The sequence below is a fragment of the Lissotriton vulgaris genome, chromosome 5 (assembly GCF_964263255.1).
Source record: "Lissotriton vulgaris chromosome 5, aLisVul1.2, whole genome shotgun sequence".
Taxonomy (NCBI): Eukaryota; Metazoa; Chordata; class Amphibia; order Caudata; family Salamandridae; genus Lissotriton; species Lissotriton vulgaris.
In genome coordinates, this window is record NC_141693.1 from 1,961,619,294 (window position 1) to 1,961,645,714 (window position 26,421).

Here is a 26,421-nt window from a genome sequence, read left to right on the forward strand (position 1 = left end):
CGTTCGAGTAGATTTTCTATTGGAGTGGCAGCTTCCTCAACACAAACTGATGGTTTCTCAACGTGAGCGGTCACGACCTTGCGGGACTGCCCGCGTTGAGAAATCTCGCTGGGAGGGGGTCTATTGTTGGATTTTCCTAGCTCGTGCTCGGCAACTTAACGTTGGCGTGCACGAGTGAGAAAGAAAATCTGCTCCGTCGGAACTCCGCGTCCACCTTGGAGCATGGTCGAATTCTTCAAACTCCCGAAACTGAGTTCACTGGCCAGGCCAAGGTTTGATGCTGATTTGAACGCTCTGTGAGGTGTCTCTGTTGCAAAGAGCGGTGCAGGGTCTGCCTTCAAAGGTCTGAGCTCTGATAAAATATCTCAGTGGCTTAAAGCACCTGGTACAGAGTGGACATGTCCAGAGCTGGTAAGACAGAATCGGGGTTGTCCTTCCTGTGGAGATGTGTGTGTGTCTGATCCAGCACCAATACCAGTAATTGATCAGGGATCGATACTCATCAACATAATACAATGGCTCATACACATTCACCCAGTATCCCTGAGGCGCTGGTCTCAATATGTTTCCTTTACATCAAATGTTCTTTTATTGATCCTTTCAGGACATCTTTCAACTCTTTCTCTATTTGGTTGATGGACCAATTAGTTGAGTAGTTGATGGTAATGATAATACTACTTTACCAATCATTTAGTCAAAATTAATAACCGACTCTCAGTAAGGTTAACAAATGAATGTATCTCAATTAACCCGTTGGCTGCGTCGAACGTTCAGCTCCAGTGCTGAACGTTCGAAAAACGGGTGGGGCAGTGTCGGTCAACGGACGTGTGCAGCACTACCAAGGTAGTGCACCCGACGACCGTTGGCCGACGGCAGCAGCCAACGGGTTAAAGGTTAAATGCTCAGTTGTAATTTGATCACAATCAAAACATTGAAATCTCATGACAGGTAATATTTTACAATGGATACAGACTCACTATGTAATGACATTATGCAATGAAGGCGCGGATAGAGTAAGAGACAAAGATTCAGCAAAATAATTATGCCAAACAATATTATACCTAACGGCGGGATAGATGAAGAGACAATAAGTTAATCAAAAATAATACATATCAATAATTTGTTGACGGAGTGGATAGGCGGAGAGACAAAAGATTCAGAGACAAAACATTAAAACTGACATGCTGGTAACGACATTAGCTAAAAACAAACCTAACGGTCTATAGGAAGAACCACCCCTGGATCCAGGTGATGACAAAGATTTTCACAGGGTATGCAGGAACGCAATATCTCTAACAGGAACAGGATAAGATAGGAACAGCGACAGACAGCAGCGCAACTCCCCTTTTCTCCCCTGTCAGCCTAAGCGTCAACCACACCCCTAAAGGTACCCTAATTATGCTCTAAAAAGCTACATGTCCGTCCCACATTAGTTGCTAATTTCACGAAGCTTGACAGGGGATTGGTTGGTTTTTGGAGGGTGGGTCGTCACCCTACTGTGACTTCTCTTATATTTTGATTATTCTATTGTTCAACTTTCTTTCCCATAGTCTGACTCTCAGTTATTTCAAATGAATTTTACAAATGTTACAATTAAACATTCTTTAGTCATATGATACAGCATCCGGGGAAGTTGTCGCCTTTCACACGGTCGATCACGGCCTTTGGCAGGCATTCAGTATCATGGCCTTCAACCTTTAGGCATCTTCTGCTGTGCTCAGCGCTTCTGGCTGCTTCGTCATAACCGTCTCGCTCCCTTTCAGAGCCCTCCCTTTACAATAGTCAATCTAAGGAAAATGGTTCTTCATCCACGCCACGAAACCGAATGAAATATATACATTAATTATGTGACAATGCATCCCCCACTGTTTACCACCCGCCTGTGTATGATTCCCTATTAATGTTACCCAACATAAGCATTGAGCAAAGCAGCATTATTTATTATTTCTAAGTGAGATGCAACATGCAACTACTGGTGCACATGTGGCCTCTTGGCGTGCGTGTGCGTGTGTGTGTGTGTGTGTAACCTGCAGGCGCCAGCATTACATCCTGGAAAGACACCTCGGAGGGTTACCCGGCCGCGAGAGAGGGTTGTGCACCTTGAAAGTCACAAGTGTGAGTCTTGGCGCAGGTTCGGCGAGTTCCTTCCTCTCCATTGGGAGGAGCAGTGAGTGCAGTCTGCAGAGCGCACGCTCGAACCCAGGCAAGCTAGCTCAGTGAGTTAATGTTGCAGCTGCAGCGATCTGCGAGTGCCCAGCAGGCCCCAAGTTCGACTCGTGCCGAGGTTCTATTTATCGGGTATTTATTTGTTTATTACAGTTCTTGGTTTGCATCAGAGATCTCTGTATCACCTGAAGGTCCCGGTTTGAATCCTTGGAGGATAGCACTGGGGTTGTGTGCCTGCGGGTCACGAGTCTATTGTCCTTCCAAGACTTGGATTCTCTAGGGAATAATAAACGCAGTGGATTAAGGGCCAACTATAGCAGTTAGAAGCGTGCTTCATACAAATAGGCACATTAGAAAATAGATGACATTATTACTGTTCTATAGCAGCTAATTGACACCGCCCTGGCGTCGGTTTTCGAAAGCGTCGTTGGCCCCTCCCTGAACTTGTCGCGAGCTGCAGGCCTATGTGTCGATGTATGGGGAGCCCCCCCCCCCCCCCCCCCCCCCCTCGCCCCGCCCCATGCTGTGCCTTTTGTGTCTTCTGCGGGGTTTTGTGCGGCTGCGGTTTAACTGCCGGCCGGCTGCGAGGCGCTGCCGTTCCCACGGCCCCCTCTCGGGCGCGCATTGTGGGGCGCATAGAAACGCATAGAAACTCAGACAAAAGAGGGGGCCGGGATTGGGGGGCCCTGGAGACGCCCCCGAACCGGTGCAGCCCGGAAACATCAAAGAGAAGGGAGTGAAGGAAAAAGACCCAAAACGGTTAGGCGAGCCCAGATCACTTCAATCCTATGCGCGCCCCTCCCCTTAAATTAAATAAAAAATAACATTGGAAATGAAGATCAATCCTGAAAAGTAGGGGGGGGGGGCGCCGGATACAGCCTCTTTGTGACGTATTAAGTAACCTATTACAGATTTACTCTCACATTTGACCTTGTTGCAAATTTCTTTTAGGAGTTTTAAATAAAAAATACATGTATAAAATAACTGTTAGACGCCGCTTTGCAAGCTACTCCCCTCGTGACTCAGTGCCCTTTCCTCTGCCACAGCTTGATTCCAATGTATAGCTTCCCTTAGATTATATTTACCAGTTTCTGTTCTGATGCAGATACACAATACACAAGGTCAACGCACAGCAGGTGCATTAACCCGCGGCCCGCTGTAGCAGGATTCAAAACGATGACGTTCGGGTTACAGACAGATACAGTGGAAGCGTTAACCCCCTGAGTTATTTTAACAGGACTCGACGCACCCGCGGGCAGGTTGCGCATTGGCAGCTGCAGCCAGTGCATTGACGTTGAGAGCTAGCTTGCCAGGCTGAGCGCTGCAGTCAACACATACACCCTCCGAGCTATTTTGCCAAGTCTGGACGCCGTGAGTGGCTGGATACTTACACCTACATGTGTAAAACGTGCATTGCCACTTAAGCCACTAAGCAATTTTATTGTGAATCCAACCTGTAATCTGCAATTTGCGCATTAATCTGCTAAAATGTTTCACTTGGATTACACTTTGTGATTTGGAGATTACACAGAAGCCTCTGTAGCTAGCGCATTTCCCACTGAGTTATCTCGCCAGCAGTGGCGCTATGGCTGGCGCTTTGCACGCTCCTCTCGCTGCTTGTGCACTATCACGCGTCCCGGCTGGTAACAATACTTGCGTAAAAGAGATGGTGTCAAAATTCACCGTACTACTCGCTAGAGGGAGCCCGAGTGTCTTTTACCCTTCAATGACCGGCAGGTCACGGGTTCAAATGTTGGTAGAAGCTAATGGAGTCGAGTAGCTCCTGTTATTCAAGCGCCAAGCCTTGTTATGCGCTATAAATATCGATTATACTGTTAATTTAAGTCTCTGTCCAAATAACTGGATAACTTATCACCCACTCAAATTACTTTCATATTTCACTATACTAATTCAACACTAATCCTTTATGGGTTCCAGAGTAGGGTGCTACTCTCCAAAAAAGTGCCTCAACACCTCATCAGGGGTAGCAAGCACTATCTAAATGTAAACCTTTTCCCTTTTCTACCCCTCCCCAACCCTTCTCAATCCAAATAACTGGCTGACATATCCACCACTCAAATTACTTTCATATTTCACTATACTAATTCACCACTAATCCTTTATGGGTTCCGGAGTAGCGTGCTACTTGCCGAAAAAGCGCTTCAACACCCCATCAGGGGTAACAAGAGCTATATAAATGCAAACCTTTTCCCCCTCTTCTATTCCTTCACTATCCTTCTGAATCCAAATAACTGACTAACATATCCACCACTCAAATTACTTTCATATTTCACTATACTAATTCACCACTAATCCTTTATGGGTTCCAGAGTAGGGTGCTACTCTCCAAAAAAGTGCCTCAACACCTCATCAGGGGTAGCAAGCACTATATAAATGCAAACCTTTTCCCTTTTCTACCCCTCCCCAACCCTTCTCAATCCAAATAACTGGCTGACATATCCACCACTCAAATTACTTTCATATTTCACTATACTAATTCACCACTAATCCTTTATGGGTTCCGGAGTAGCGTGCTACTTGCCGAAAAAGCGCTTCAAAGCTTCGTCAGGGGTAGTAAGCGTTATATAAATGCAATTACAACACAATACAATAATTGCATTATTATTAGTGATTCACTAGTGATTTTATTAAACGTTATTTTACAGTTAACCATTGTAAAACACTAACATTAGCATCCATATTAAAATATTAACTAAACATGAAACGATAATAACACAATGTTCACATAGATTTCTTCATTAATAGTGTTTTTATATTAAATTATTTTTGTATGGCGCTTTTATTTATTATAGTAGTTTTGTTTAGCGCTTTTATTTATAGCCTTTTTGCATGGTGCTTTTTACTTATTTGTAGTCTTTTTGTGTAACGCTTTTATTCAGTATTTTTGTACAGCGCTTGGTGACCCATTGTTCTTACCAAGCACGCTAAAGCATCCGTCAAGTTCAGCCCCCCGGCGACTGACTTCAGTCTGTCACAATAACAAGCGCTGAGGCGCTTGGAGGGGAGAGAGTGGTGGCCCCCACCCCCGGTAACCTCCGCCCTCTCTCTCCCGAGGCTTTTTAGAATTCGCTCACGCCCGACTGATAAAACTGAAAACCCGTCAGAAAGCCCCAGCCCGGGCGGCTGACGCGGGAGATAAGCTCCTCGTGAGTCGCTACAGCGCTAGAGTCCGAGGCGCGGCTTCTATCCGAAGGTTTGAGGGTGCGCCTTGGTCCGGGGTGCCACCCACCCCCCCAACAACGGAACCGCCGATCGGCGAGGAAACACGCGACGCCGGCCGCATGAGGTACTCTCTCTACATATATGTAAATATATACACACATATACACGTGCGCACGTATGCACCGAGAGCAGCCCAATCGCCGGAGTGAACCGCCTTCTCTGCTGGGAGCTGCTCTTCTCACCCCCGGCCCACGGTACTCCTTTTATTAACCTCGGAAGGGTGAAAGGCTGAGTCATGCGGTCTGAATTCAAACGTGACCCTCACAGTCCAGACAGATGTCTGCAGTGGGCGCACCTGTCAGCCGTGCACGTGTACACACACATCGCATGTTCGGCTGTTGTTGGTGGACGGCGAAGAGGGTTATAAAACCGTAATTCATGGGGATGACGTCATACTCATAAATTATTTATTGTATTTTATTTCACAGCAATGGCGTATTTCGAGTACATTTCAGGTTGCAGCTCAGGGAGAGCGCACGGAAGTAGGTTTTCACATATAATATGGAAAACATAACTCATTTGTCTCTCGTGATCCGCACCCTCACCCCATGCAATATGTGTGTATGTGTGTGTGTGTGTGTGTAATGTGGGTACGTACATTACACTGGCTTACTGGCGCATGTCGTTGTAGTAGTCTTTGTATTAAGAAAATAGTTCGACTTCTTTTATCAGGAGGTGTAACACCCCAAACACCCCCCCCCCCCCGAAGCTATGCCCCCGAGTTATGTACACATCATGCTGACCACATTGCCAAACGCATTAATTAATGCACATATGTATATATTATTTCTATAGCGTGAACTTAGCTAAAAGGCAGTAGAGCCCTGTACAGGGTCTAAGACAAGCACACACTCAATGAGAAGCAGGAGCGGGAGCTGGTTATGGACTGTTAATGCATTGTCCTGGACTGTTAATGCATTGTCCTGGACTGTTAATGCATTGTCCTGGACTGTTAATGCATTGTCCTGGACTGTTAATGCATTGTCCTGGACTGTTAATGCACTGTCCTGGATTGTTAGTGCATTATGATGTACTAGTAATGCATTGTCCTGGACTGTTAATGCATTGTCATGGACTGTTAATGCATTGTCCTGGGCTGCTAATGCATTGTGATGAACAGGTAATGCACTGTGATGGACTGTTAATGCATTGCCCTGGACTGATAATGCATCGTGATGAACTTTTAACGCATTGTGATGGACTGTTAATAAATTATGATGGACTATTAATGCATTTTCCTGGACTGGTAATGCATTGCAAAGGGCTGTTAATGCATTGTCATGCACTGTTAATGAATTGTGCTGGACTTTTAATGTATTGTCATGGACTGCTAATGCGTTGTCCTGGACTGCTATTGCACTGTAATCGACTGTTAATGCATTGTGATGGACTAACAATGTGTTGCTTGGAGTGCTAATTCATTGTCATGAACTGTTAATGCATTGTGCTGGACTAATGCATTGTCATGGACTGTTAATGTATTGTCATGGACTGGTAATGCATTGTCCTGGACTGGTAATGCATTATGATGGACGAATAATGCATTGTCCTGGACTGCTAATGCATTGTGATGAACTGTTAATGCATTGTGATGGACTGGTAATGCATTGTCCTGGACTGTTAATGCATTATGATGGACTATTAATGCATTGTCCTGGACTGTTAATGCATTGTCATGGATTGGTAATGCATTATGATGGACTGTCAATGTATTGTCCCAGACTGTTCATGTATTATGACGGACTAATAATGCATTGTCCTGGACTGTCAATGCATTGTCCTGGACTGTTAATGCAGTGACATGGACTGTTAATGCATTGTGATTAACTGTTAATGCCTTGTGATGGACTATTAATGCATTGTGATGGACTGTTAATGCAATGTCCTGGACTGTTAATGCATTATGATGGACTATTAATGCATTGTCCTGGATTGTTCATGCATTATGATGTACTAGTAATGATTGCCCTGGACTGTTAATGCATTGTCCTGGACTGTTAATGCATTGTCCTGGACTGTTACTGAATTGTCCTGGACAGTTAATGTATTGTGATGGTCTTTTAATGCATTGTCCTGGACTGTTAACACATTATGATGGACTATTAATGCATTGTCCTGGACTGTTAATGCATTGTGATGAACTGGTAATGCATTGTGATGGACTGTTAATGCATTGTCCTTGACTATTAACCCCTTGGCAGCTGGGGTAATTCCCCCATGTTGCTGGGGGTCCGTGGCCCAGCTGTGCTCATGATGAGCTCACCTCGTCATGACTCACAGTGAACAAGTGCTCATGACGAGCTAAACTTGACACAGACCCGCCCACTCTTTAATTCTCACGCACAGGCGGAAAATTGGCAGCGCGTGGGCGGGTGCGGTGGTTATGATGAGCTCTGCTCGTAATGAGCACAGATCCACTGTGACTCATGACTAGCTGAGCTCGTCATGAGCATGGAAGGGGTTAATGCATTACGATGGACTATTAATGCATTGTCCTAGACTGTTAATGCATTACAATGGGCTGTTAATGCATTGCCATGCACTGTTAATGACTTGTGCTGGACATTTAATGTATTGACATGGACTGTTAATGCATTGTCATGAATTGTTAATGTATTGTGATATACTGTTAATGCATTGTGCTGGACTAATGCATTGTCATGGACTGTTAATGCATTGTCATGGACTGTTAACGCATTGTCATGGACTGTTAACGCATTGTCATGGACTGTTAATGCATTGTGAAGGACTGTTAATGCATTGTGATGGACTGTGAATGCATTGTCATGGACTCATGGACTGTTAAGGCATTGTCATGGACTGTTAATTCTTTGTTATGAACTGTTAATGCATTGTGATGGACCATTAACACATTGTCATGGACTGTTAACACATTGTCATGGACTGTTAATGCATTGTGAGGGAGTGTTAAAGCATTGAGATGGACTGTTAATGCATTGTCATGGACTCATGGACTGTTAATGCATTGTATTGGACTGTTAATTTGTTGTTATGAACTGGTAATGCATAGTCCTGGACTGTTAATGCATTAGGATGGACTTAATAATGCATTGTCCTGGACTGTTAATGCATGGTCCTGGACTGATGATGCAGTGACATGGACTGCTAAAGTAGTGACATGGACTGGTAATTGCATTGTGATGGACTGTTAATACATTGTCCTGGACTGGTAATGCATATGATGGACTATTAATGCATTGTCCTGGACTCCTAATGCATTGTGATGGACTTTTAATCCATTGTCCTGGGATGGTAATGCATTGCAATGGGCTGTTAATGCATTGTCATGCACTGCTAATGCATATGATGGACTATTAATGCATGGTCCTGGACTTTAATACATTGTGATGAACTGTTAATGCATTGTGGTGTACTGTTAATGCATTGTCGTCGACTGGTAAAGCATTGCAATGGGCTGTTAATGCATTGTCATGCACTGTTAATGAACTGCGCTGGACGTTTAATGTATTGTCATGGACTGCTAATGCATTGTCCTGGACTGCTAATGCACTGTGATCGACTGTCAATGCATTGTGATAGACTATTGATGTGTTGTCCTGCAGTGTTAATGCATTGTCATGAACTGTTAATGTATTGTGAAGGACTGTTAATGCATTGTCATGAACTGTTAATGTATTGTGAAGGACTGTTAATGCATTGTGCTCGACTAATGCATTGTCATGGACTGTTAATGCATTGTGATAGACTGTTAACAAATTGTCATGGACTGGTAATGTATTGTCCTGGAAGGTTAATGCATTGTGATGGACTGTTAATGCATTGTCCTGGACTGTTAATGCATTATGATGGACTATTAATGCATTGTCCTGGACTGGTAATGCATTGTCCTGGACTGCTGATGCATTGTGATGATCTGTTAATGCATTGTGATGGACTGGTAATGCATTGTCCTGGACTGTTAATGCATTATGGTGGACGATTACTGCATTGTCCTGGACTTTTCATGCATTGTCATGGATTGTTAATGCATTATGATGGACTGTCAATGCATTGTCCTGGACTGTTTATTCATTATGATGGACTATTAATGCCTTGTCCTGGACTGTTAATGCAGTGACATGAACTGCTAATGCATTATGATGAACTGTCAATGCCTTGTGATGGACTATTAATGCATTGTGATGTGCTGTTAATGCATTGTCCTGGACTGTTAATGCATTATGATGGACTATTAATGCATTGTCCTGGATTGTTATTGCATTAGGATGTACTAGTAATGCATTGTCCTGGACTGTTAATGCCTTGCCCTGGACTGTTAATGTATTCTCATGGACTGTTAATATATTGCCCTGGACTGTTAATGCATTGTGATGGACTGTTAATGCATTGTCCTGGATTGTAAATGCATTATGATGGATTATTAATGCATTGTCTTTGACTGTTAATTGTTCTAGACTGCTAATGCACTGTGATCGACTGTTAATGCATTGTGATGGACTATTAATGTGTTGTCCTGGAGTGTTAATGCATTGTCATGAACTGTTAATGCATTGTGATGAACTGGTAATGCATTGTGATGGACTGTTAATGCATTGTCCTGGACTGTTAATACATTGTCCTTGACTGTTAATGCATTGTCATGAACTGTTAATGCATGGTCCTGGACTGTTAATGCAGTGACATGGACTGTTAACGCATTGTCATGGACTGTTAATGCATTGTAAGGGACTGTAAATGCATTGTGGTGGTCTGGTAATGCATTGTCATGGACTCATGGACTGTTAATGCATTGTAATGGACTGATAATTTGTTGTTATGAACTGTTAATGCATTGTGATGGACTGTTAATGCATTGTCCTGGATTGTTAATACATTGTCCTGGACTGTTAATGCATTGCCATGCACTGTTAATGCATTGTGATGGACTGTTAGTGCATTGTCCTGGACTGTTAATGCATTGTAATTGGCTGTTAATGCATTGTCATGCACTGTTAATGAATTGTGCTGGACTTTTAATGCATTGTCATGGACTGCTAATACGTTGTTGCGGACTGCTAATGCATTGTGATTGACTTTTAATGGATTATCATGGACTGTTAATGCAATGTCATGAACTGTTAATGCATTGTGATTGACTGTTAATGCATTGTGCTGGACTGATGTATTGTCCTGGACAGTTAATGCATTGTCATGGAATGTTATTACATTGTGATGGACTGTCAATGCAATGTCCTGGACAGTTCATGCATTATGATGGACTATTAATGCACTGTCCTGGACTGTTAATGCTTTGTCCTGGACTGTTAATGCAGTGACATGGACTGCTAATGCATTGTGATGAACAGTTAATGCCTTGTGATGGACTAATAATGCATTGTGATTGACTGTTAATGCATTGTGCTGGACTGATGTATTGTCCTGGACAGTTAATGCATTGTCATGGATTGTTATTACATTGTGATGGACTGTCAATGCAATGTCCCGGACAGTTCATGCATTATGATGGACTGTTAATGCACTGTCCTGGACTGTTAATGCTTTGTCCTGGACTGTTAATGCAGTGACATGGACTGCTAATGCATTGTGATGAACAGTTAATGCCTTGTGATGGACTAATAATGCATTGTGATGGACTGTTAATGCATTGTCCTGGACTGTTAATGCATTATGATGGACTGTTAATGCATTGTCCTGGACTGTTAATGCATTGTCATGGACTGTAAATGTATTGTCCTGGACTATTAATGCATTGTGATGGATTGTTAATGCATTGTCCTTGACTATTAACCCCTTGGCAGCTGGGGTAATTCCCCCATGTTGCTGGGGGTCCGTGGCCCAGCTGTGCTCATGATGAGCTCACCTCGTCATGACTCACAGTGAACAAGTGCTCATGATGAGCTAAACTTGACACAGACCCGCCCACTCTTTAATTCTCACGCACAGGCGGAAAATTGGCAGCGCGTGGGCGGGCGCGGTGGTTATGATGAGCTCTGCTCGTAATGAGCACAGATCCACTGTGACTCATGACTAGCTGAGCTCGTCATGAGCATGGAAGGGGTTAATGCATTACGATGGACTATTAATGCATTGTCCTAGACTGTTAATGCATTACAATGGGCTGTTAATGCATTGCCATGCACTGTTAATGACTTGTGCTGGACATTTAATGTATTGACATGGACTGTTAATGCATTGTCATGAATTGTTAATGTATTGTGATATACTGTTAATGCATTGTGCTGGACTAATGCATTGTCATGGACTGTTAATGCATTGTCATGGACTGTTAACGCATTGTCATGGACTGTTAACGCATTGTCATGGACTGTTAATGCATTGTGAAGGACTGTTAATGCATTGTGATGGACTGTGAATGCATTGTCATGGACTCATGGACTGTTAAGGCATTGTCATGGACTGTTAATTCTTTGTTATGAACTGTTAATGCATTGTGATGAACAGTTAATGCCTTGTGATGGACTAATAATGCATTGTGATGGACTGTTAATGCATTGTCCTGGACTGTTAATGCATTATGACGGACTGTTAATGCATTGTCCTGGACTGTTAATGCATTGTCATGGACTGTAAATGTATTGTCCTGGACTATTAATGCATTGTGATGGATTGTTAATCCATTATGATAGACTATTAATACATTCTCCTTGACTGTTAATGCATTGTTCTGGACTGCTTATGCATTGTGATGAACTGTTAATGTAAATGTAAATGTGGGTGTACTTTTAAAGCACACTGTGACTCCAAGGAGTATCCTGGCGCTGAAGACCGCTGGGGAACCTGTCCTGGTTTTCCCGGTGAGATGGTCCCTTTCCGGGTATCTCCAATGTGAAACCAGGCATCCCCGGCATCTGTGGGGGGCCGTTGTAGAGATGAGGCAACCTTACTGGACAGAGTTGCAGAGTGTGTTCCCTGGTTAGAGTAGGCACCGAGGCGAGAATTATCGAGTCTGTTTGACCCTGGTCCACGACCCTGCTGTGTCGGGAATTGAACCCTGGTCCCGGGCCGTTCTCTGCTTACGGTTTCTGCCGCCTCTAACCAGTGAGCCACACCACTCTATGCATTGTGATGGACTGTTAATGCATTGTCCTGGACTATTAATGCATTATGATGGACTATTAATGCATTGTCCTAGGCTGTTAATGCATTGCAATGTCCTGTTAATGCATTGTAAGGGACTGTTAATGCATTGTGAAGGACTGTTAATGCATTGTCATGGACTCATGGACTGTTAATGCATTGTAATGGACTGTTAATTTGTTTTTATGAACTGTTAATGCATTGTGATGGACTGTTAATGCATTGTCCTGAATTGTTAATACATTGCCCTGGACTGTTAATGCATTGTCATGGACTGTTAATGCATTGTGATGAAATGTAAGTGCATTGTCCTGGACTGTTAATACAGTATGATGGAATAATAATGCATTGTCCTGAACTGTTAATGCATGGTCCTGGACAGTTAATGCAGTGACATGGACTGCTAATGCATTGTGATGAACTGTTAATGCCTTGTGATGGCCTATTAATGCATTGTGATGGACTGTAATGCATTACCCTGGACTGTTAATGCATTATGATGGACTATTGATGCATTGTCCTGGCATGTTAATGCATTGTAATGCACTGTAAAAGAATTGTGCTGGACTTTTAATGCATTATCATGGACTGCTAATACGTTGTTACGGACTGCTAATGCATTGTGATTGACTTTTAGTGCATTGTCATGGACTATCAATGAGGTGTCCTGGACTGTTAATGCAATGTCATGAACTGTTAATGCATTGTGATGGACTGTTAATGCATTGTGCTGGACTAATGTATTTTCCTAGACTGTTAATGCATTTTCATGGATTGTTAATACATTGTGATGGACTGTCAATGCAATGTCCTGGACAGTTCATGCATTATGATGGACTATTAATGCACTAACCTGGACTGTTAATGCATTGTCCTGGACTGTTAATGCAGTGACATGGACTTCAAATGCATCGTGATGAACGGTTAATGCCTTGTGATGGACTAATAATGCATTGTGATGGACTGTTAATGCATTGTCCTGGTCTGTTAATGCATTATGATGGACTGTTAATGCATTGTCCTGGACTGTTAATGCATTGTCATGGACTGTTAATATATTGTCCTGGACTGTTATTGCATTGTGATGGATTGTTAATGCATTGTCCTGGACTGTTAATTCATTATGATAGACTATTAATGCATTATCCTGGACTGTTAATGCATCGTTCTGGACTGCTAATGCATTGTGATGAACTGTTAATGCATTGTCCTGGACTATTAATGCATTATGATGGACTATTAATGCATTGTCCTAGATTGGTAATGCATTGCAATAGGCTGTTAATGAATTGTCATGCACTGTTAATGACTTGTGCTGGACTTTTAATGTATTGTCATGGACTGCTAATGCATTGTCCTGGACTGCTAATGCACTGTGATCGACTGTTAATGCATTGTGATGGACTATTAATGCATTGTCCTGGACTGTTAATGTATTGTAATGGGCTGTTAATGCATTGTCATGCACTGTTAATGAATTGTGCTGGACTTTTAATGCATTGTCATGGACTGCTAATACGTTGTTGCGGACTGCTAATGCATTGTGATCGGCTTTTAGTGCATTGTCATGGACTATTAATGAGTTGTCCTGGACTGTTAATGCAATGTCATGAACTGTTAATGCATTGTGATGGACTGTTAATGCATTGTGCTGGACTTATGTTTTGTCATGGACTGTTAATGCATTGTGAGGGACTGTTAATGCATTGCTATGGACTCATGGTCTGTTAATACATTGTAATTGACTTCATTTATTATTATGAACTGTTCACGCATTGTTCTGGACTGCTAATGGAAAGGGGCGACCATTCGGTCCCCCCGAACGTATGGTGGAGTACCACGATCCCCCCGGGAAGCCATCTTGGGCGGGAGGCGAGTCTCGGCTGGTATGCCCGAAGCGGCGTAGCCGGGGCGCGCCTTTTCCCGCCCTGGAGGGGGTTGTCCTAGACACTGACGCGGCAGGCCACGCCCTCGGAGGCAGGCGGGGGCGGGTTTACGCCCGCCCGAAGACGGATAAAAGGAGCAACAAGCCAAGAAAGCATCCTCTTGTTCCTGTGCTCTGAAGCTGCACCTCCCCGCTGCACGTGAGCTCGAGACGGAACGAAGAGCCAATTTTGAGCGTTGTAATCTTTCTTTTTGTCTTACAGATATCTCGTTTGAGAATGCCAGGCAAGAAAGTCGGAAAGCGGGTCGGTACCGATCAGATGCTCCGCATGCTCATAAAGGAGGTAGCCGATTTGAAGAAGCAGATGGCGGCTAAGAACGGGGAAGGAGGACCGAAGCGAGCTTTGCCAGGAGTAGTCCCTGGTGGGAGAGGCAAGAGGTCCAGAAGGGGGGCACTTGGGGGGGAAACCCCGGTTCCCGATACCCCACTTGAGGAGCCAACCCCGGTTCCGAAGGAGGGGCATCCGATCCCCGTAGTGGTCACCCCCGTGACCGGGGAAGATATGCCTCCCGAGTTAGCGGCACAATTGGCAGCGTGGTTGGGAAAAGATAGCGAGGGCACCACCGCTGACGACGCCCGGGCAGTAATGAGACAACTGCGGGATTCTAGAGAGGCTGCGAAGGCACCATCTCCTGTTACCCCGCCAGTTCCGGCGGCGGAAAATGCAACAGGCCCAAGTTCGGCGGCAAATGCAGCATCTGGTTCAGGTAAGCGGCCATTGCCGATTGCGGGGGAGGGGTCTGTACCTTCTCGAAGGGAGAAGGTGGCTCAGCATGTTCCACTGGAAATTAAGGAAAAGATTTGGGCGAATAAGTATGTGAACATTTTTTCTTTGCTTACCGACCATTACGAGATGGAGCATGTTAAGAGCCAAAAGGAGCTCATGCATCCGAGTGTTTGGCGTGCAAAAATGGCCGCCTTTAAGGTTGATGAAAACATAGGTACTTGGGGCAGAGCGTGGGGCATTTTTACCTCCATCATGGGCGAGCGCAGGCCCGAGTTGCTGACCGAGTTGCCTATTTATCAGTCACGTATCATGGAGTATGCCGTATCGTACGGGGGCAATCAGTGGTTCTGTTATGACAATATTTTTAGAAAAGCTAAGGAGCACGACCCAGTTCTGACTTGGGATTGTTACGACTCCGTTTCATGGCAAAAAATGGAGAGTTCAGGAATGTTAAAAGTGCCACTGTCAGGGAGTAACGGGGGTGAATCTTCCCGCCAATACTCTGGGACACCCTTTCGGACGGGTGCAGGTAACGAGTACCACTCGAAGCCGAGTGGCAACACAGGTAAAAAGGGGATTTGTTGGAATTTTAACAGGGGAAAATGTACGAGGCCCCAGGGGTCATGCAAGTTCAGACATGAATGTGGGGGGTGTGGGCAGCCATCCCATCCTGAGTCCATGTGCAGAGCCAAAACGGGTGATAACGGTGGTAGGGGAAGCGCCAAACAGGTCTGAAATAGTCCGAGGGGCACCTTTACCTACTCCGATTGATACCATGGCAATGATTCCTTGGCTCAGCGAATACCCGGATCATGCTTCCGCTGGGGTGTTGCGAGACGGGTTTTCATATGGTTTCCGCATCCCAGTGGGGGATTTTCAGGGTGTAGCAAACTGTAAGAATCAACTGTCGGTCTTGCAGCATACGGCGGTGGTACAGGTAAAGATTGGTAAGGAGGTGACTCGAGGTCGTGTCGCCTGTCCATTTGATTTGCCACCGGTTGCTAACTTTGTTTGTTCCCCTCTAGGGGTGGTCCCCAAGAAGGACCCGGGTGAGTTCCGGCTGATACATAACTTGTCAGCCCCACGTGGTCTTTCCGTGAATGAAGCGATAGACCCGGAAGTGTGTTCGGTGCGGTACGCATCTTTCGATGGGGCCGTTGCCATGTTGAATCGCCTGGGGCCCGGGGCGCTGATGGCAAAATCAGACATCGAGTCAGCGTTCCGGTTGCTCCCGGTACACCCAGACGATCAGCGTCTCCTTGGCTTTATGTTTCAGGGTCGCTATTACATGGATAGATGTATGCCAATGGGGTGCTCGATATCCTGTGCCTATTTTGAAAAGTTCAGTTGTTTTCTGCAATGGGTATTCACAAGGAAGACGGGTTTTCAGCATGTTATGCATTATCTCGATGACTTTCTGTTTTTGGGGGCAGCCGGGGATACTGAGTGTGGACAGGCATTACATGAATTTTTATGTCTTAATGAATCAATTCGGTGTGCCATTGGCGCCAGGTAAGACTGTGGGTCCCTCAACCTTGCTCGAGTTTCTGGGGATCGAGCTCGACTCGGAAGAAGGTTGTTTTAGATTACCCAGGGAAAAAGTGTTAAAATTCATGACATCCCTTGAAACATGTATTCGGGCGACTAAGTAAACCTGCATCAATTGCAACGGGTGGTGGGTCAGTTGAATTTTGCCCTGAGAGTAATGCCAATGGCACGCCCCTTTTCCCGCTCGATTGCACAAGCCATGGTCGGCCTGAAGGAAGGACATCACCGCACGAGGCTCTCGGCAGAGGTTCGCCAAGACATGCGCATTTGGTTGGCATTTTTGGCGGATTTCAATGGTCGAATTGTCTGGAACAAACAGGCGGTGTCCTCCGAGGAGCTGGGGCTTTGGACAGATTCGGCAGGGAGTGTAGGTTTTGGTGCCATATTTGGTACACAATGGTCGGCTCAAAAATGGCCGTTTTGGTGGCATGAGTGCGGGCTGACGAGTAACATTGCTTTTCTCGAACTCTTCCCTATTTTGGTGGCCCTGAAAACATGGCCTGAGGGGTTCCGGGATCACTCTGTGGTGTTCTGGTCTGATAACATGACCGTGGTTGAGTGTATCAATAGTCAGGCAGCGCGTTGCAAATGGATTCTGAGACTGCTCAAGGAAATTGTGTTATCGTGTATGCAGTTGAATGTGCTCTTTAGGGCGCGACATGTCCCGGGGGTGTTGAATCAAGCGGCTGATGCGCTTTCTCGTTTCCGTATGCAGGCCTTCTGGGGTTTTCTGCTCACAGCGGACCCGGTGGCGGCACCCTTTCCCGAAGCTCTCTGGTCTCTCGGTGCCCCGAACTACAAAACCTCGTGGGAGAGAGTTTAGCACCCAGGACAAGGAAGGCATATGAAGGGGCGTTTCGTTCTTATTGGTCCTTTTTGGGTTCTGCTAGGGGGGAGCTTTGGGGCCAGGAGGAGCTTGTCGTAAAATTTTTGCTGTCTTTACATCAGGCAGGCAAATCAGTAGCTACGGCCCAGAGGCATCGGGCCGCCATTTCCTTTATGGCAAGGGCTCATGGGATCCAGGACCCGACTGCGTCTTTCGTGGTACAGAAAGCGCTACGTGGGTGGCAACGCCTAGAGGGTCGCAGAGTAGATGAGAGACACCCGATAGGTCTGGATAGATTGGCCCTGTTATTTTCTGTACTCCCTGCGACATGTTCATCCCAGTATGAAACAGTGTTATTCTGAGCCGCTTTTGCGCTAGCATTCCATGGGGCTATGCGGGTAAGCGAACTGGTGGCGAAGAACAAGCAGGATGCGATGGGGGGACTGTGCCGAGAGCACATTCAGGTTAAGGTGGAGACGATGACTGTCTCGTTTGTCAGGTCCAAGACCGATCAGGGTGCGATGGGGGATTGCATAGTCATGCATAGGATTCCCGGGTCTCCCATGTGCCCTGTTGTGTGCGTAGAGGAATATTTGGCGCAGAGGGTGGCATCATGGGGGGGGACCTTGTTGAGACACGCTGACGCCACCCCACTGACGAGGTTTCAGTTCCAGCGGGTGCTTGCGATGTCAATTTCGGCCGCGGGCTTGAACCCCGGCGAGTTCGGGACCCATTCCTTTCGGATAGGGGCTGCTACTGAGGCTACAGCCAGGGGTCTGAGTGTGGAAAAAGTGAAACGTTTGGGGCGTTGGTCCTCGAATTGTTACAAAAGGTATGTGCGGTTGCACATGTTGTGAAGCTGTAATGATGTACTCACGCTTCTTGTTTTTGTTTGGTTTTCAGTTTCGCAAGCTTACGAGACGGGCGTACTGTGCAGTCGACCCGACACCTGGGAACCAGCGGTCAGACATCACCGGCTGCGGAAAGAGAGGTGTGGGTCGTGGGCCACTCATACGTGAGGCGTGCCGCGGACGTATTCAAAGCAGGTGACATGATTCACATGGCTGGGGAATACGGGTACAGGGTGACCTTCCACGGAAGGGGCGGGCTCTGTATTGACCAGTTTCAATCCTTTTTAGAGGGTTTGTTAGGGCGGACGAGGTCACCGCCGTCTATAATCATAGTCCATCTTGGGGGCAACGATTTGGTGGCCACTGGTAGACGACTTCTTCTCGAGGCAATACTCTCCACAGTAAGTTGGTTGGCGAGAAGAGTTCCAGGGTGCACAATTGCATGGTCCCATATGATTCCACGGAAAGTGTGGCGGGGGGCGAATTCGGTTTCTGCTCTGAATCACTCAGTGAAGAAAGTAAATAACAAATTGGGTAGATTGTTTCGTTCAAGTACACTGCATTCTATTCCGCATGGTTGTATCAAGGGGGACAGTATGTATCTGGAAGATGGGGTCCATTTGTCCCGGGTGGGGAATGAGTTACTCATAGGAGACCTCATAGCTTGGCTAAAGAGTTTAAAACATGACCTTTAGGCAGGAGTTGTTGTGGGGGGTCCGGATAGCCGGTCAACTATCCGGCCTGTGGCGGTAAGGTCATGATCAGTGAGCAGTAATTGGAAGATCCCTATGGGGGGGCGTCACCCATTACGGATGGGAGCGCTCGGGGGAGGTGGCCATTGGCCCCTCAACGGGGAGTCGGTCCCTTCTAAGGATAGGCCGCCGGAAGGAAAGGAAAGGTGGTCAAGGCCCCTTCCTGGATAGGAGGGGCTACGGGCCCTCCTGGGGAATTTCCCGGGGCCAGGACATCTGCGACGGCAGATGGGGTAAGTTGTGTGGGGTTCGGGAGGGGGTTTACGCTACCTTTTAGACACCTCACACGAGTCCTCGCACGACCGTTAAATGGCGTCGAGTTCATTGGGGCCCCCGTCAAGTACAAGGGAAATTGGTAGATGCACTTGAGGTACGCCTCTGTGCGGTCGCTCCTCTCACAAGTGAGGGGGGTATTTCTGGTTTAGGGATCTGACACCGGTTACGACCTTGCCGTTGGCCCTTAACGTTAGGATGTACAATTTCAAGTCAAATGTTTTGTAGGATGTTAGTTCGGCTAGGAGAACCTTTGTATTAGAGATCTGTTATGGTTAGCCAAACATCGTAATGTGGAAATGAAATTGTACATAATATGAAACTGTTATTTTAATGTTTTTGATTTTGTTTCATATTTTAATAAATACGGCCGGGAGGGTCACTCCCTCCCGCCTTCCAAAAGTTCAGAACCGTTTCCGGTTTCCCATCCTTGGGGATTGTGTTGAGAGGGGGTGGCGGGTATCTCAGCCATATGGAAAGGGGCGACCATTCGGTCCCCCCGAACGTATGGTGGAGTACCACGATCCCCCCGGGAAGCCATCTTGGGCGGGAGGCGAGTCTCGGCTGGTATGCCCGAAGCGGCGTAGCCGGGGCGCGCCTTTTCCCGCCCTGGAGGGGGTTGTCCTAGACACTGACGCGGCAGGCCACGCCCTCGGAGGCAGGCGGGGGCGGGTTTACGCCCGCCCGAAGATGGATAAAAGGAGCAACAAGCCAAGAAAGCATCCTCTTGTTCCTGTGCTCTGAAGCTGCACCTCCCCGCTGCACGTGAGCTCGAGACGGAACGAAGAGCCAATTTTGACCCACCCACCAGCCCCTGAGGACAGCTAGTTGTTTTGAATAAAGTTTTGATGTGGTAACTCTATTTCTTGCAGGTTGTGAGGATTGTCGTGATATTTTGAGTATGCAATAAAGAATGGTCATTTTCAGTATGTTTGTTTTTTCAAATAAAGTAATTCTGCACTAGTGTTGATCAGTAATCATGCGTGTAATAATTATGGTTGTTTCGTAATCTAGTAATTTAGGTCAATTGTCGTATTTATTTTGGTCGGGCGGTAAGGTCATGATCGGTGAGCAGTAATTGGAAGATCCCTATGGGGGGGCGTCACCCATTACGGATGGGAGTGCTCGGGGGAGGTAACCATTGGCCCCTCAACGGGGAGGCGGTCCCTTCTAAGGATAGGCCGCCGGAAGGAAAGGAAAGGTGGTCAAGGCCCCTTCCTGGATAGGAGGGGCTACGGGCCCTCCTGGGGAATTTCCCGGGGCCAGGACATCTGCGACGGCAGATGGGGTAAGTTGTGTGGGGTTCGGGAGGGGGTTTACGCTACCTTTTAGACACCTCACACGAGTCCTCGCACGACCGTTAAATGGCGTCGAGTTCATTGGGGCCCCCGTCAAGTACAAGGGAAATTGGTAGATGCACTTGAGGTACGCCTCTGTGCGGTCGCTCCCCTCACAAGTGAGGGGGTATTTCTGGTTTAGGGATCTGACACCGGTTACGACCTTGCCGTTGGCCCTTAACGTTAGGATGTACAATTTCAAGTCAAATGTTTTGTAGGATGTTAGTTCGGCTAGGAGAACCTTTGTATTAGAGATCTGTTAAGGTTAGCCAAACATCGTAATGTGGAAATGAAATTGTACATAATATGAAACTGTTATTTTAATGTTTTTGATTTTGTTTCATATTTTAATAAATACGGCCGGGAGGGTCACTCCCTCCCGCCTTCCAAAAGTTCAGAACCGTTTCCGGTTTCCCATCCTTGGGGATTGTGTTGAGAGGGGGTGGCGGGTATCTCAGCCATATGCATTGTGATGAACTGTTATTGCATTGTGATGGACTGTTAAGGCATTGTTCAGGACTGCTAATCCATTGACATGGACTGTTAATGCATTGACCTGGACTTATGGTCTGTTAATACATTGTAATTGACTTAATTCAATATTATAAACTGCTAATGCATTGTAATCGACTTTTAATGCAGTGTCTAGGACCCTTAATGAGTTGTCCTGGACTATTAATGCAATGTCATGAACTGTCAATGCATTGTGATGGACTGTTAATGCATTGTGCTGGACTAATGTATTGTCATGGACTGCAATGCATTGTGATGAACTGTTAATGCATTGTGATGGACTGTTAATGCATTGTCATGCATTGTTGATGAATTGTGCTGGACTGTTAAAGCATTGTCATGGACTGCTAATGCATTGTCTGGGACTGTTAATGCATTGTCATGGAGTGTTAATGCAGTGCAAGGGACTCTAGGTGCATTGTGATGGACTGTTAATGCATTGTGATGGACTATGAATTTGTTGATATGAACTGTTAATGCATTGTGATGGACAGTTAATGCATTGTCCTGGACTGTTAATGAATTGTCCTGGACTGTTAATCCATTGTCATGCACTCTTAATGCATTGTTGTGGACTGTTAATGCATTTCCATGGACTGCTAATGTATTGTCCTGGACTGCTAATGCATCGTGATGAACTGTTAATGCATTGTGATGGACTGTTAATGCATTGTCCTGGACTGTTAATGCATTGTCCTGGACTGTTAATGCATTGTCCTGGACTGTTAATGCATTGTCACGGACTGTTAATGCATTGTTTAGAAATGATAATGCTTTGTCATGGACTCTTAATCCCTTGTCATGGACTATTAATGCATTGTCCTGGGCTGTTAATGAATTGTCATGGGCTGTTAATGCATTGTCATGCACTGTTAATGAAGTGTGCTGGACTGTTAATGCATTTTCATGGACTGCTAATGCATTGTCCTGGACTGCTAACGTATTGTGATGAACTGTTAATGCATTGTGATGGACTGTTAATGCATTGTCATGGACTCATGGTCTGTTAATACATTGTAATTGACTTAATTCAATATTATAAACTGCTAATGCATTGTAATCGACTTTTAATGCAGTGTCTAGGACCCTTAATGAGTTGTCCTGGACTATTAATGCAATGTCATGAACTGTCAATGCATTGTGATGGACTGTTAATGCATTGTGCTGGACTAATGTATTGTCATGGACTGCAATGCATTGTGATGAACTGTTAATGCATTGTTATGGACTGTTAATGCATTGTCATGCATTGTTGATGAATTGTGCTGGACTGTTAAAGCATTGTCATGGACTGCTAATGCATTGTCTGGGACTGTTAATGCATTGTCATGGAGTGTTAATGCAGTGCAAGGGACTCTAGGTGCATTGTGATGGACTGTTAATGCATTGTGATGGACTATGAATTTGTTGATATGAACTGTTAATGCATTGTGATGGACAGTTAATGCATTGTCCTGGACTGTTAATGAATTGTCCTGGACTGTTAATCCATTGTCATGCACTCTTAATGCATTGTTGTGGACTGTTAATGCATTTCCATGGACTGCTAATGTATTGTCCTGGACTGCTAATGCATCGTGATGAACTGTTAATGCATTGTGATGGACTGTTAATGCATTGTCCTGGACTGTTAATGCATTGTCCTGGACTGTTAATGCATTGTCCTGGACTGTTAATGCATTGTCACGGACTGTTAATGCATTGTTTAGAAATGATAATGCTTTGTCATGGACTCTTAATCCCTTGTCATGGACTATTAATGCATTGTCCTGGGCTGTTAATGAATTGTCATGGGCTGTTAATGCATTGTCATGCACTGTTAATGAAGTGTGCTGGACTGTTAATGCATTTTCATGGACTGCTAATGCATTGTCCTGGACTGCTAACGCATTGTGATGAACTGTTAATGCATTGTGATGGACTGTTAATGCATTGTCATGGACTGCTAATGCATTGTCCTGGACAGTTAACGCATTGTCATGGAGTTATACAATAAACCAAAGCACACAGCAGCTGACCAAGGTTTCGCACATCAACTTTTTTTTGTTTCTGAGTAGTTATTGGTGCATCCACTCTCACCATCCGCTGCCAAGGATGTCTGTCAGAGTAATATTACAAAAAGAATAGAGAGGTGCACCTAAACGTTTATGGTTTACACTAGATGTGTTACCAATTACCCAATAGCATCGATTGCTATCTTGGAGGGCTTACTCATATATCTGACATTTCGGGAAATATCTAGGTAATGTGTCCTGACATAGCACGAGGGTTGCGCGTGGTATACTGGTTCTCTACGGGGGGAGGCTGATACTGACCTCCCATCATACTAATGGGAAGTGGGAGGAGGGAGCCAACTCGAGCCATCATTCCCAGTAACTTATTCCTTTCCCCCCCCCTTTTTTCTAACGTGGTATACGTGATTTACATGCCCATTACCCACATAATAAATGTGATGTGTCACCATCCAGCTTCGGCTGATACCCTAGGGGGCTCATTTCATTTACCTGATAGCTCCTGACATACGCAGTTCCTATCGATACGCCTCGAGTTTTACTAATGCATAGGATTTGGACATAAGTGTGCTCTTTCTCCGCACGCATAATAGAATTTGATACTTGTGCATTTCTTGTACACAGGGGGCCAGGATAAATATTTATTGACTTTTCCAGCCTAACAATGTGGCTAACTTTGGAGATTACGACATATACTCTGTTTGGAATCGTGCGCCAATTCATTTCAGGTACAATTCAACTTATTATTATTCCCCCCTGGGCATTAATAAATAAATAATTCTGGAAGGGAATACCCCCTATTTTCTGCCAGGCGCTATTTTCGACTTGGGAGTCTGATTTACATATCTCGCTTCCCTGCTCCAATCTGTACTAAATTAAGATGTGAAGCATTGTAACCATCAGGCACAATTGGGATATATTGTACCCAATTTGGATTATGATTTGTAGAGAAACATGCTTGTTTACCATTTTGTCTTAGGAACTCTTTTCAGCCATGGTGTTAGCACCACTAATAAGGCATATTATCATATCTCAATTTCAGGAATACTTTGTGATCATATTGCGATCATTCTTCAGCACCAGTCCCATAGGTGCAATCGTAGCAAGGACTACCACATCTGTATGATTTTCCATCATATGGTGAGCCACAACATATATATACACTTTCTGGACACATACTGTGAGAACTAAGGGGGATCCTGGTGACTACACTCTATTTCCTATACCCCCTGGGGTGGTCTCATTAAACACAATGCTACTCTCATGCTTTATTTCATATCTTGACTTTGGTCATCCTGACCACACACCTTGTGACACTCATTGCTTTGATTTTTAATAAACACTATGCATGGCACAATTGCATGAATCTCCTTGGGTGCCTTTTTCCCCAATTGGCACGTTTCAATGATTCTATCTTTTGTCAAGCCATATAAGCTTGAAATCGCTTTGTGGTAGCAAGGTACCGGTGAGGGTGTACTTGTATCCACAAGAAATTAGCAAACTTGCCATAGGCAGGTAATTTGTAATTTTTAATATAACTAGATCTATTGGTATATCTTCTAGACCTTTCTTAAACCAATTTTGTAAATCACTTGGACAAATGTCACTTTTATGTATATTTAAACATTAGGCAAACCAAATGCTTATGCATGTTAATAACTTTTTACAGCCCTGATGAAATTCCCTAGGCACTAAAGGGAATGAAACGCGTTGGCTGTGCCGTTGTATTTTAAAAAGGAAAATAAAGAACACATTAAAGAAAAGAACTGAAGATTCATACAATTAATGAACTTTTTGCGCCACTGACTTCATCGAGTGCACCTCTCTATTCTTTTTGTAGCATTGTCATGGAGTGTTAATGCAGTGTCAAGGACTGTTAGTGCATTGTGAGGGACTGTTAATGCATTGTGATGGACTATGAATTTGTTGTTATGAACTAATAACGAATTGTGATGTACTGTTAATGCATTGTCCTGGACTGTTAGTTCATTGTCATGGACTGTTAATGCATTGTGATGGACTGTTAATGCATTGTCCTGGACTATTAATGCATTATGATGGACTATTAATGCATTGTACTAGACTGTTAATGCATTGCAATGGGCTATTAATGCATTGTTATGCACTGTTAATGACTTGTGCTGGACATTTAATGTATTGTCATGGACTGCTAATGCATTGTCCTGGACTGCTAATGCACTGTGATCGACTGTTAATGCATTGTGATGGACTATTAATGCAGTGTCCTCGAGTGCTAATGCTTTGTGATGTACTTTTAATGGATTGTGCTGGACTAATGCATTGTCATGGACTGTTAATGCTTTGAGATGGACTGTTAACGCATTGTCATGGACTGTTAACGCATTGTCACGGACTGTTAATGCATTGTAAGGGACTGTTAATGCATTGTCCTGGACTGTTAATGCATTATGATGGACTATTGATGCATTGGCCTGGACTGGTAAAGCATTGCAATGGGCTGTTAATGCATTGTCATGCACTGTTAATGAACTGCGCTGGACGTTTAATGTATTGTCATGGACTGCTAATGCATTGTCCTGGACTGCTAATGCACTGTGATCGACTGTCAATGCATTGTGATAGACTATTGATGTGCTGTCCTGCAGTGTTAATGCATTGTCACGAACTGTTAATGTATTGTGAAGGACTGTTAATGCATTGTCATGAACTGTTAATGTATTGTGAAGGACTGTTAATGCATTGTGCTCGACTAATGCATTATCATGGACTGTTAATGCATTGTGATAGACTGTTAACAAATTGTCATGGACTGGTAATGTATTGTCCTGGAAGGTTAATGCATTGTGATGGACTGTTAATGCATTGTCCTGGACTGTTAATGCATTATGATGGACTATTAATGCATTGTCCTGGACTGGTAATGCATTGTCCTGGACTGCTGATGCATTGTGATGATCTGTTAATGCATTGTGATGGACTGGTAATGCATTGTCCTGGACTGTTAATGCATTATGGTGGACGATTACTGCATTGTCCTGGACTTTTCATGCATTGTCATGGATTGTTAATGCATTATGATGGACTGTCAATGCATTGTCCTGGACTGTTTATTCATTATGATGGACTATTAATGCCTTGCCCTGGACTGTTAATGCAGTGACATGAA

General features: G+C 44.8%; 1 protein-coding gene across 1 annotated transcript in view; it reads left to right on the plus strand.

The window, feature by feature from the left end:
• The first annotated feature begins 5,297 nt into the window (after positions 1–5,297).
• VWA7 (von Willebrand factor A domain containing 7) overlaps positions 5,298–26,421 on the plus strand; it is a 158,392-nt gene continuing 137,268 nt past the window's right edge. The window contains exon 1 of the mRNA XM_086924649.1: positions 5,298–5,473. The gene's annotated coding sequence lies outside the window, so the exon portion shown is untranslated. The remainder of the gene's footprint in view (positions 5,474–26,421) is intronic.